Below are 13,304 nucleotides of genomic sequence, written 5' to 3'. Positions count from 1 at the left end.
GAGCGGCATGCATGCTCCTCAATCCAAACCCTCCAACCCATCTCCACAAAGGGGTGAGCTAGCTAGGAATGAGAAATCCATTGACTCAAAAAGCACCAAATCCACAGAACCTCAATGAGTCTATCAACCAAAGCAGCAACCAATTAGCCCTAGGCCAACTCAACCTAACACTTATAGTGTCCCAACTACTCCACACGCTGAGAGCACCACATCAACTGAGCCGTAGGACCAATCCATCGCACAAGTGGTCAACAAGCACCCCATTGAACCACCCATGAGGTAGGCATTAGTAGTTATGCTATCCAACTCAACCAAACCCCAACCTACCACAAGCTTCAAACCCTCCTATAAGCAGAGATCCATCCTTATGTTGGATATGGACTTAGTCGTGAATACGAGGGATGACTTAGTCACCTACATCAAATGCTTGGATGCCATATTCACCACACTAGCCACCAAGAACTATGAATGATTGGGACTTAGGCTTCCTCGATGAGACATTAGCAATGAAAGTGTGCTCCTTGCCATGCACTTAAGAGGACTATGAGTTTGTGTTTGTCAAGATACCCAAGGTAGCCGAGGAATTCATTGACAGTGAGATCTCTCAAGAGTAAGCTTGCACACAATGGCTGATCACATCCTATTGTAGGAGCAAGGTCTCTGCAACAAGCCATGACCTAGAAGACCTAACCAAGCTAGCTAACTCTAACTCTTTCTTTCTACAAAAATGGTATGCTCTATGTCTCCAATGAGGACAAGAGGGCTATCAAATCATGACTAACACCGAGCAAAGATGCGCAATCAAAACAATTGAGTACAACCCTACCTACGTGGCTCCTACCACATTCAGAGTCTTGGCCATCATGTATAAAGGACCTTTAAAAGAATATGGCATGGCCCACCCCTATTTTGATCAAATCTTGACCAAGGACAAGCTATATATTACTAGCATAATGAACTTCAAGAACTTCCAACTAATATCTTGTCTCTCTTTCTTGCTCTTACTCTCCCACCATAGCTCTCGCATGCAAGCTTCGATCCTTCTCACCTTTCAATTGGTATCAGAGCTTGGCTTCCCGACTCTTGAGCTTGGCTCATGGCATTCTCAACTTCCCATCGACTCCCTACTCGCATTGGGTCTCCATCCCGGCAGCCATAGCCGACTCCCTTGAGCTCCCGTCACTCCCCAACTTCCCGAGCTTCCTCCCGGCCTCTTGAGGCACCCTCATGCCCCTCATTTAGAGATATTCAAGCATTCTTTTGAGGGTTTACTTTAGTTCATAGGTTTCAGGAAACAGGACAGCCATTTTTGAGCTTCCCCATGGAGGTTTGAAGCTCTCTCTCTCCACTTGGTTTGCTGAGGCTTGTTAAGGCCTATTGTAGGCCACCCTTGGCTCTCATTTGAGCCCCCCTTCCACCTCATTAAGCCCACATGGTTCAGTAACATCTATAGGAGAAAATGCACCAGTTTTCAGCATGTTCTTGACAGTAGCCCCACACCTTTCATCTCCAGCTTCTTCCCTAGGCCATTGGACACTTCAAAAGGGTCTCATTTGATGCCTATACACATGCTTGGAGCTTGGTATTGAAGCCTTGGGCACTGACATTGACTTGGGTCTAATTTGGCACTATTTTGGGACTATCATAATAGTCCACATGAAGTTCACAATAGTGCTACAGTGATATTTGATGTTTATGCTTGCTCGGCATTGCTATTTGATGCCCGATTGGTCCTGGTTGATGCCTATTGATTCGAGGATGCATGCCTATTGATTTGCCACCATTTTGGAGCTAATTTTGATGCTGAAATATTCAATTTTTGCACAGTGAATCTCTACTGTACACAATTGGGCTGAAGTTATTTAACTCATGCTTGGTTATGCCTATGCTATTCGAGCTATGTTTCGGGTATACATAGCGATGTATTGACATTTGGAGGCCGACTTTGAGCTTAGCTTACACTCTGGATCATTGATTCAGCTTGATTTTGGCTTTGGAAAGCATTTGGCTGCTTTGTCTTTGATGCACTTATGGCATACGGGTCTATGCTTGACCGCCTTGACTGCCATACGGGTTATGTCACCTATGCATGCTAGTTACATTGTTAGGAGCCACTTGCTACTGGAGCTTTTTAACTTTGGACTCCCGGAGCTTACTTGGGCTATTTATTGGCTTGACAGAGTTTATTTTGGGATGACTTGATATCTATGGATGCTACATATGGATGCTCTACCACCTACATTATGGGGATGTATCATTGATGCTTGATCTTGGACACTTATCAGTGGTGCTTGTACATGCTTTGTTCAAGCTTTGTTGCTTGATATTTATGGCTTTTGTGCCAGTGGGAGCATCTTTGGATGCTTGACAAGCGGTCTATAGTATTTGAGCTTTTGAGACTATTTGGGATTTCTTACCCATTGGGATGATGCATGGTTCATATGTCTTGGTTCCTTCCGATGCTTATGAGCTGACTCTTTGACTTGGGTCCCTTTCCTTGTGAGCTGACACCTACTTATGTCAAGTCTTGGTAGTGGCATGCACACTTTGCTCCATTGACTGGGGGGTGTGCCTACTCACTGGCAGATAATTTCATGACATGTTTGGGTATTGGATTAATGCTTATCAACTGTCATATGTCTCTGTTATGCCTGCATGATCCGGTTATGGTCTTGGCAGTATATGATTGACTTGGGATTCGCTTCTCACACAGTTGGCTCTTATTTACTGAAATCTGTCATTTATTACAACAAGCTGAAATCTACAGATTTTGAGCACTTCTCTGAAGGTAATGCTTACTATTTGATGTTATCTTGGTCGTATTTGGTGGACATGTGCCTCTCTTGGTAAAATCCACTCTTTCAACCAGTCTTAACAGTGGTTTTAGTGCATTTTTTGCTAATTACAACAACCTATAGTTTTTCATTTTTGCGTTGATTTGAGATAGTATGGCTGGTCATCTGAAAGACACAGCTCTCTTTAACATTGCCAAGTTGGATGGTACCAACTATGGGTATTGGAGAGGATATGGATGATGATGTTTGGATGGAAGTTGATGAGGTATGGAATTTGTTGTCACATGGTATTGAGTTCATTGATAACTTGCACCCGTTATTTCTGCTTGACACCCTTCCTAAATCATGGGATGTATTTCGTACTGCCATGAACAAGCTTAATGGGCTGAAAATCAAAGATATTGAGAGTGCTTTATTGACTAAGGAAATCAATAGGAGAAACAATGATGCTTCCCGCTCTTCACATGCATGGACCATTAAAGGTGGCAGAAATGGCAGGCATGATAATGATCATAAGGATAGGGACTCTCAGAAGTCTATATCCAAGTCACGTGGTCACGGTAAGTCCCGTGGACGGAAGTCTGATCTTACCTATCATTATTGTGGGAAAGCAAGACATATTAGGTCGCAGTGCCATAAAATACGCGATGATAAGCATAAGGAAAAGGGAAAAGATAAAGTGCAGGAAAAGTCTTTTGAGCGCAGCATAGTACCTGCAAAGTCTGGTGTGAAGATAGAAGAGGATAATGTTACGCAGAACATTGATTCAGATGACGATTACATACTTGCAGCTTCTTCATGCGATGCCTTACAGACTTCTAAGATACACTCTATGTATACGCAGTGTTGGCTCTTGGATTCGGGTGCATCATTTCATGTGACACCCTGTAGAGATTGGTTTCATACCTATCGTACTATGCCTGGTTTTGTGTGCCTTAGTGATGACAGGTCTCTTGACATTGCGGGCCTTGGAGATGTTAGGCTGCAGTTTCCTTCTGACAGCTCTTTTGTTTTGCATGATGTGCGCCATGTACCTACGTTAACTTGCAACCTTATGTCAGCTGGACAACTTGATGATGCACGGTATTTTGTATCTTTTGGAGACTTTGCATAAAAGATTACTCGTGACAAGCTTGTACTTGCAAGAGGTGCCAAGTCCGGAAGCCTCTATCCCTTACTTGTATCTAGAGCTACATTGGATCATGTTTTGTCTATGGATTCTATTCCCCATGTATCCCTTTGGCATGCTCGTTTGGGGCATATGTCTTTAAAGGAATGAAAATGCTCCGTGCTTTGCAATATCTTCCGTCTTTTGACTCTTCGCATTTTGATTCTTGTGATCATTATTTGTATGGCAGGCAGACTAAAAATATGCATAAAAAGTCTAGTAAGAAATGCATGGGTGAGTCCTTGGCTCTTGTGCACTTAGATGTATGTGGACCCATGCCCTATCAGTCACTTGGTGGGGCAAAGTACTTTGTTACTTTCATAGATGATTACTCATGTAAGGTTTGGGCTTATCCCATAAAGAGAAAATCTGATGTCTTAGACGCATTTCAACGTTGGCTTGCATTGGTAGAGAACTAGTCTGGGAAAAGGCTCAAACACCTAAGGTCAGATAATGGGGGTGAGTATGTATCACGTGCTTTTGAGCAGTTTTGTGATAAGCGGTGTTAACCCCAAGTCGAGATGGTGGAGAAAGATGGTAGAGAAATGAAGGAAAAAGTGAAAAAAAGATGGAAAAATATCAAAGGCATGCAAACGGCCTCTAAAGCTAAGCTGGGCCAAAAAGCACAATTTTAAATGAAAGGCGCCTCAAAAAGCTCTAAAAACTCTTTGTAAAAGAGTGCCAGGCTCCCTCCGGTGCCAATTGTAAAATATTAGACGTGTGTAGGCTAGAGGCATAGGGCTAGAAGAGGGAAATAGAGAAAGGACCTTGCCACAACGGCCGGTCATGTAAAAAATGGATGGGTACCCATGGGAATTTAGGGTTTTGTATATAAAGTTCAAAAAGTGAATGAGAGCTCATTCTTTTGGTGTATGGTTAACAAGAGTTCTCTTCTTCTTTTCTTCTCCTTGCTTGTGGGTGCTTTTGAGAGAGGGAGTGTGAGAGTGTGTGGGAGTGAGGGATCAAGAGGGTGAAACTCTTCACCATCTCCTCTTCTCTTCTTCTCTTCTCTTTTCTCACGCGTGCAGCTATGGTGGATGGAGCTTGGAGATGGAAGACGCTTGAGGATGCTTGAGCTAGCATCTAGGATCATGGAGCTACTGGCGTATGTGAGAGAGGAGGCAACTCATTTCGGCATGAAGGTAAGCTCACTACACTCATAGGATTGACGGCGTGTTGACTAGGTGAGAGATAGCCATTAGAGCTCGCTTGAAATGCTTGAAACAATAAGCGGTCCGTGGGTCTTGGCAGTTGAGCGTGAGCTCCCTCTACATTTTGGTTCCATTGCCGAAACCCAACGGATTCAAGCTTTAGCACTTGCATACCTCATATCAAGCATCAAAGTAAGGGGTTCATCCCCGAACTGAAGCTTGAGATAGGTAGGAAGTTGGGTTTTTCTATCTTCAAAGCGAGTAAATATTTTGGGTTATTTTGTTTGTTTGATGATTGGAAAACATGGAGAAATCATTTTAATTTTTTGCTTTTGATTCTTCTTGCATTTAGCGTAGGTTAGGATTAGGAAATTGAATCGAAAAAGGGTAGGGTTTACCGTTGCAAAACAGGGCAAAATAGGGCACAAATCATGCAAAAAATGGCAAAAAGATTGCTTGGGATGCTTAATGTCGGCAAGTGAGTGATTGGGAGCATCCAAACCTTACCTGAGAAGGGGTTTAGGAGCCAAGAGGCCAAGGGAGAGCTCATTTGCAACCTTTGCAGTGAGTGAGAGAGAGAGAGAGAGAGAGAGCCCGCGGAGAATCGATTCGATCTTGTCACGAAAGAGTCTATCGATCACTTCAGGTATATCAATCACTTCCCTTGCACCCTAGTTGTGATCTAGAAGGTTATGTGTGAAATGATTGGCTAAATCGTCAGTTTCAATCAAAATCGCCTTGGCGTTGCCTCGTCGCGCGCAACTTGGCTTGTCCAAGCGGCCAGTTTCTGGGCCGAGTCCCAGAATTGGCCCTCGGTCCTTTGTCTTTCGGTCGACTCGGCCCAAAACCCTACTTGGCCCGTCCGAGTGACATCACTCCACCCCACTTACAAACTAGGCCCTCAGCCAACCATCCCACTCGGCCTCGGCCCATCCGAGCGACCCAATTCGGCCCTTAGCCCTGTGCAAAACTCGGCCCTCGGACAAACCTAATTCAGCCCTCGGTCAGTGTGCCTCGACCCATCCAAGAGACCCCATCCGAGTGGACCATTTTGGCCCGTCTGAGTCCACCCTATCCAAGTCATCCATTCAACCCTCGATCCGTGCGCCTTGGCCCGTCTGAGTCACCCACTCAGCCCTTGCAATTCAGACAAGTTGGGACGAGTGTGGACTTTTCCAAATTTTCTAAAAATTTGACCAGACCTAGCTAGAGCTCAGTCACACAACCTGTCGCGAGTCATCCTAACTCTCAGAACTCGATTCTGGCGCAAGGAATTGGCAAAATTGTAAGGCACAGCCGTTGAGCAGCTTGCGTAGGCCGTCATGAGACCTAGAGTCCTAGAGACAACCTGTTGAGCCATAAACCGTGACCGAACCAAGAACAAGCAAGGCAACATACCAAGAAAACCCGAAACCCTGTCAAGACGGCCAGAGAATTTGATTGAAAGCCTATCAGGCCCAAAATGAAGCGCAAGTATGTAAGACGCTTAGATATTGTTTGATGCACTCACCTTGAATTTTCATACTTGAAGTACACTTAAGAAAAACTGAAAGACTAATTGAGCACAAGTGCACGGGAAGGAACACACACACTAAGAGGAGATAAATTGAGGATTGTATTTAATAAGTCAAGGAACTTACTCAGATAAACAACTGAAGGAACCCACCAATAGGAGAAGACCCAAAGACATAGACAAACTATCAACACACGGAGTAGGACCAAGCAAGCGGCGCCAAAGAGGTGGATTTGACAAACTTACTCAACCTGATCGATAGCTTGGTGGAGCACGAGAACACAACCATGATTGAAGAAAACCTAGACCGCAGGCTGAACGAGGAACTCGACTTAGGAGTCTTCCTAGAGGCGATTCAGTAGGCTGGTTAGTAGCTACGATGCACATGCCCGGTATGGGCACCATGGCAGGACAGCAGATGCCATCATCACAGACTTAGAAGAGGAGAGGAAGCTAGCCCGCAAGGCACTTCAAAGCATAGTAGAGTACAAGAGAGACCAGTAGGCTAGGAGCCAAAGGCAAAGCACAGAATTGTGCGAGGTACAGTGGCTACTAAACCTAGCCGGTAGAAACCGAACTGATCACAAGAGAGCCCTAGAAGGAGACTTAACGTTGAGCAAGCTTCTCATGAAGCGACTGCTAGACAACACAGCAATAGAGCAAAGTGCCATAGCACTAGCGACATCACTGCTAGTAGGATTAGAAGCAAACCAAGGCTCCAAGAGCCAATCCAAAATCCCAATCGTTGCAAAGCAACTCGACAAGTACCAGCCCCACGACGATCCATACAGTTTCGTAGAGCAATTCGAGCAAGTCTGCGAAGGTAATGGCCTCACCGACTTGACTCGGTGCTCTCAAGTATTCGGGCTTTGCTTAGGTGACAAGGATAGGACTTGGTATACGAGTTTAGATGCCGCAAAGTGAACCAACTTCAACAGCCTCAAGAATCTCTTCATCAAGAGATTTGCCGAGCATGGATACTCTGACAATCTGCTACTGTGAGGACTGATGAATGTCAAGCAGAAGGAGAAGGAGGACATTCGCGATTGCATGACCCACGTGAGGAGTCTCTTCAAGAAAATCCCTATGGGCAAACGACCAATTGAAAGAGCAGTGTCAACTGTATTCATCAACAGAATTCAAAATGAGAAACTATATAAGGCTTTGGTAGGCAACTCAAGCTTGCAACAAGATGCACTAGCTAGGGTTTTTGAGGAAGCCATTAGAGTTGACGACCAACTGAAAGAGAGAAGCTCTAGGAGCTTAAACTCTTGGAAGAAACCAACTCGCAAAGCTCAGAGAGAGCTTCAACCTCTAGCTAATGATCAGGCCCAACCACCCAAGATAAGGGGAAAGCCATCGAGACAAACCAAGACTTGACTGATGTAAAGATGGAGATAGCCAAGCTACAAGACATGTTGAGATGACCAATGCGCCCACACATCCAATGCATATACTGTGGCAGAAACCACTTGCCAATCGAGTGTCAAGAACCTAGGTCAAGACCTTGCGCTAATTGTGGTAGGTTCGGTCACAACATCATGCATTGTAGATTACCAAGAAGACTTCCGTACTCGCAACCATACGACCAGCCCTACCTAGCGAACAGGCTGTAGCCATTCTTCAGAAGGGGAGTCCCATTGGCCCTTCCTACACCTAACATCATTAAGCCGGCTGTTCCTAAGATGGACCCTACAGGCATATCTAGACCGCCTGGTCCCTATGTGACCCATCCACTGAGTCATGCTCCAGTCCACTATGTGGAAGAGCTGAATGAGGAAGACACTTACATATACCCTTACATCTTGCACGACGATGAGGGCAACGCAGTCGTTATGGACTTTCGACCAATATCAGTGATGGCATTAGGAAGAGACGAGGTAGAGGCCTAGGAGGGCAGACGCAGGATCCAATCATCTGTTGGACTTGTGGTCACCCAAGGCATGTCTCATCACGCTGCCCTAAGAGGGAGCAGCAGAACAGAGACAAAGATGACCTAAGGTGCATTGAGTGCGGGATCACTCATCTCTTTGTCAACTGCCCAAAGCGAAAACCATCTTCGAGTTCAATCAACGTGCCATCTGTCCCATTGGGGCTATTTGGTGTCGAGAATCTCGATGGGGAGGCCACACCTATCCCATTGCGGGTCATGACTTGTGTCCATACAAAGCAGACTTGCATATCACTGCCAGGGCCTAGCAATCTCAATGCAGCATCAATAGGGAAGAAGAGCCATAGGTGGAGAAAGAAGAGGCTTGAAGCTAAGGTTGCACTGAAAACCAAGTGTGCTACTACTCTGCCTGGTGGAAAGAAGGTCACTGATGTAGAGGCAGAAACTTCAGCCCCTAAGACGGCCGAAAAGAAAAGTGCTAAGGTAGGGGAATACTCGCATCCGAAGTCCCAACTAGAGGCCATAGAGAAAGTGAAGGAATGGGTGAAAGAGGCCCAAGAGCACCTAAAGGACGCTAAGCCTATCCTAGAGGATGAGATCGATGATCTCTCTAGCATAAGCACGCCAGTCTCACCCCCTCGACCAAAGTCGGGGGATGCAACCGCACCACAAGCAGTACCGCTTAGGCCAAGTCTTGATGCTGCAGGCCCGCAAATCAGTCACAGCCATTGGCTAAGACAATCTGGATTAGGAGAGAGACGAGTAGCCAACGACCTCCTTACCATGTTGGTGACCACCCTTGTGACGTTAAGTCTGGGAAACCTCCTTAAGCAGCATCCCACCCTATGGCAAGTCCTGAAACAGTGGGTTAAAGGATCACGAGAGAAAGATGCCGATCTGCATGACCATGATGCAGAGACACAAATATCAACTCTGACGCTGCACTCTGTGCCAAAGTCCTTGCACGGTAATGCCTTCTGGGAGGGCACCGAGATGCATGCAGTCTTACTGGTCCTAGCCCTAGGCAACACAATGAGAAAGGGGATCGTAGACATGGGAGCTGGGGTTAGTGTGCTTAGCCATGAAGTGCTTCAGACTTGAGGAAACCCACTTCTTGAGACTGCTAAGTTCAATGTCACACTAGCAAATGGTATGAGAGTGAAACCATTCGGGGTGCTAAAAAATTGGCCAGTGAAAATCGCAGGTGTCTAGTTCTCGGTTGACTTTATAGTCATGAAGGGTGTGGACTACGATATCCTATTAGGCCGACCCTGGATGTGCAATGCCAGAGTTATCGAAGATTGGGGTAGCAGCTTAATCTTCCTTAGCAATAGAACACACCATGAGGGTAGAGATGGACACCTGGAAGACCTCACCAGTCAACTTGGATGCCATCTCCGCGATGCTTAAAGGGAATGCTCAAGTCAACCCTTGACCAAGTATATTCGATGCCCAAAGGATGAACGAGATTGGATGCATGTCCTTGCTACAATCAACCTGCCATTGCTTTGCTTACATAGTCATGCTCTTCAGGTTGACTAATGCCCCCACCACCTTCCAATGCCTCATGTGCACCATATTTAAAAACATGCTTTGCAAAGAGTTAAAAGTCTCCGTAGATGACTTGTGTGTTCACATCGACCTGGAGAGAACACTTAGACAAGTCTTTGAGCGGTGTCGCCTATATCGTCTCTCCCTGAACCCCTTAATGGATGCATCCTAGGGCACGTGGTGTCAAAGAACGGCACTGTCACTGACTTCTCAAAAGTCAGGGTTATTGTTGATCTTCCGTCCCCAATCAACTATAAGGGAGTTCAATGCTTCTTAGGCCATACGAGATACTATCGGCGGTTTGTGTTGAATTACGCGTTGATTGCCAGATCTTTATACAAGCTGCTGATTGTCTTTGAATGGACTACATTCTTGGAGAGTCGGGTCCTACTTAAGTAATAATTTAAGAAGCCTAAGATAATTACATGTAGTTATGAAAGTTGGATCAGGGCAAAAGGAGAAGTCGGGGAGGAAGCGAGTCATGGAGTCATCCAAGCTTTTCGAGTTGAAGATGAGAGCGTGTTCAAAAGAGATAACATTAGAGTTGTAGATAATGGAAAAATCATATCACCCGTGGAGGGTGGCATCAAAATCCACTCCTACCCTATGAGGGTACGCCATAAACATGGGGTTATTCCTCTCGTAGGGCAGGGTGTTGCAAAAAGCCATCCAGGTGAGCATGCTGATGTCACACACCTATCTCCTCCATAGGGGCTGGCAGTTATAACCTTGCACGGAATGTGGCACTTCAAACACTTTATTTTGCTAGAATTCGGCTTCTTCAGTTCCCCAAAGAGTGGGGTTCCTCTCTCTTTCTTCCAGCCACTTCTGTTCTAGTCAGCTATCAATCCCAATCACCTCCTCCATCACCTTGAGTGGTAAGACCCTCCGTAGGCTGTTGGGCATGAGAAAGCTAAAAGTGAATGGCTCTTTTTCTCTTTCCTGTTGCTCTCAAACTACTAGTTCTGCGTGAAATCCTGCGAGAATGTCATCAAGGCATGGTGCGCATCAAGGAGAGTCTTCTTTGATCCTAACGCCATCGACAGTTGTGCCATGGTGCGCATGGATGATGAGGGATAGCCTCCTCCCTTCTTTTTGCCTAGCTCTCATGGAAGACATGAATGACAGCTAATTCACCAAATGTAATCATCCCTTCCTCTCCACCACTTCACTCCACATTCGCATGAATCTTAAAGGATACATACAAAGCTGACAATTTTTTAGCAAATCCATCCGACCCCCTTCTCCACCTAATTCAGATGATGAGAATTAGGCACTAACTGTCATCCTACTAGTGTAATACTTATTATTATTATTATTATTAAAAGAAGAATTAGAAGCAAAAGAAGAAAAAGAAAAGCATGAAAGGAAAAGCAAGAAGAACATCACACAAGGACATGAAAAAAATGACTCACTTGAAGAAGCACTTAGCACCACATAAAACACAATCACTACACTTAGGGGTCCTCAAGTTAGGCGTTCCTGGTGGCTTCAATCGGCCGGCTCTGCTCTTAAATCCCTAGCCCTTTTGATCCCCCACTTCACGCTTAGGGCCCATAAAGGGTAGGACATACCTAGGGAGGTAACACTTGCCTATGGTTGGACTTGTCACCCTAAGCTAATTGCACCGCACCTCCCTTTGCATGAATGGGGTTATCAAGTATGGGACGTCACCCAGGCTTTCCTATGGTTAGATCCACCTCCCCATTTCACTAGCATGAGCATGAGCACGATGCACCACACAATAATGTAGATACTCCCCTTAGGTAACACACCGCACCTTCTCCTTTCAGGCATTACAAAAGGCGACAAACCACCAACTTCGGAGGCCCCCATCATCCAGTTGGCATCCAATTGGCTTCTCTGACAAATATCCTTACCAAGCTTCCACAAGCACCCGAGTCTACATGTGGCCCTACCCTCACCCAAACAATTTGCCAACTGCCTACCATTCCCCAACAGCAGCCAAAAGTGCCATGTGACTGGCACTGGTCTCGGAGGGGGGTAATGTTAACCCCAAGTCAAGATGGCGGAGAAATGAAGGAAAAAGCAAAAAAATGATGAAAAAAGAGCAAAGACATGCAGGCAGCCTCTAAAGCTAAGCTGGGGCAAAAAACACAATTTTAAATGAAAAGCACCTTAAAAAGCTCTAAAAATTCTTGTAAAAGAGCGCCAGGCTCCCTTCGATGCCAATTGTAAAATATTAGATAGGTGTAGGCTAGAGGCATAGGGCTAGAAGAGGGAAATAGAGAAAGGACCTTGCCACAACGGCCGATCATGTAAAAAAGGGATGGGTGCCCATGGGAATTTAGGGTTTTGTATATAAAGTTCAAAAAGTGAATGAGAGCTCATTCTTTTGGTGTGTGGCTAACAAGAGTTCTCTTCTTCTTCTCTTCTTCTTGCTTGTGGATGCTCTTAAGAGAGGGAGTGTGAGAGCGTGAGGGAGTGAGTTGTGGGAGTGAGGCATCAAGAGGGTGAAGCTCTTCACCATCTCCTCTTCTCTTCTTCTCTCCTCTTCTCTTCTCTTCTCTTTTCTCGCACACGCGGCTATGGTGGATGGAGAAGGCTTGAGGATGCTTGAGCTAGCATCTAGGATCATGGAGCTACCGCGCATACAAGAGAGGAGGCAACTCATTTTGGCATCAAGGTAAGCTCACTACACTCGTAGGATCGACAGTGCGTCGGCTAGGTGAGAGATAGCCATTAGAGCTCGCTTGAAACGCTTAAAACAATAAGCACTCCATGGATCTTGGTGGTTGAGCGTGAGCTCCCTCTATAAGCGGGGTATTAAGCATCAGTTGACCGCTCCTTACACCCCACCCCAAAATGGTATGGCTGAGCCCATGAACATAACCATTCAGAAAAGGATAGTAGCATACTTAGCCAGGTTGGCTTACCACAACACTTTTGGGCTGAGGTAGTTACTACTATAGTGTATCTCATTAACAAGTCGCCTAGTAGTGGCATTGACTTTCAGGTTGCAGAGGAGGTATGGGTAGGCAAACCCCCCTCTTATGATAATTTGCATGTCTTTGGCTGTGAGGCCTTCTGCCATGTGCCAAAGGGCAAGCGCAATAAGCTAGATCCTAAGTGTCAAATGCATTTTCATTGGCTATGGAGATACATGAAAGATGGGTTACCATCTATGCGCAGAAAGCGATCCATAGCCATGATGTTATCTTTCATGAGGAAAAATGCATTTACAGCTTGAGAATGTGGTTGAGGTACGCAGAGT

This window comes from Lygodium microphyllum, chromosome 4 (assembly GCF_053477565.2).
Source record: "Lygodium microphyllum isolate KBCC chromosome 4, Lygodium_microphyllum_v1.1.10, whole genome shotgun sequence".
NCBI classification, from domain to species: Eukaryota; Viridiplantae; Streptophyta; class Polypodiopsida; order Schizaeales; family Lygodiaceae; genus Lygodium; species Lygodium microphyllum.
The sequence above is the reverse complement of the archived record's forward strand: the minus strand, read 5'-3'. Positions refer to the sequence as shown.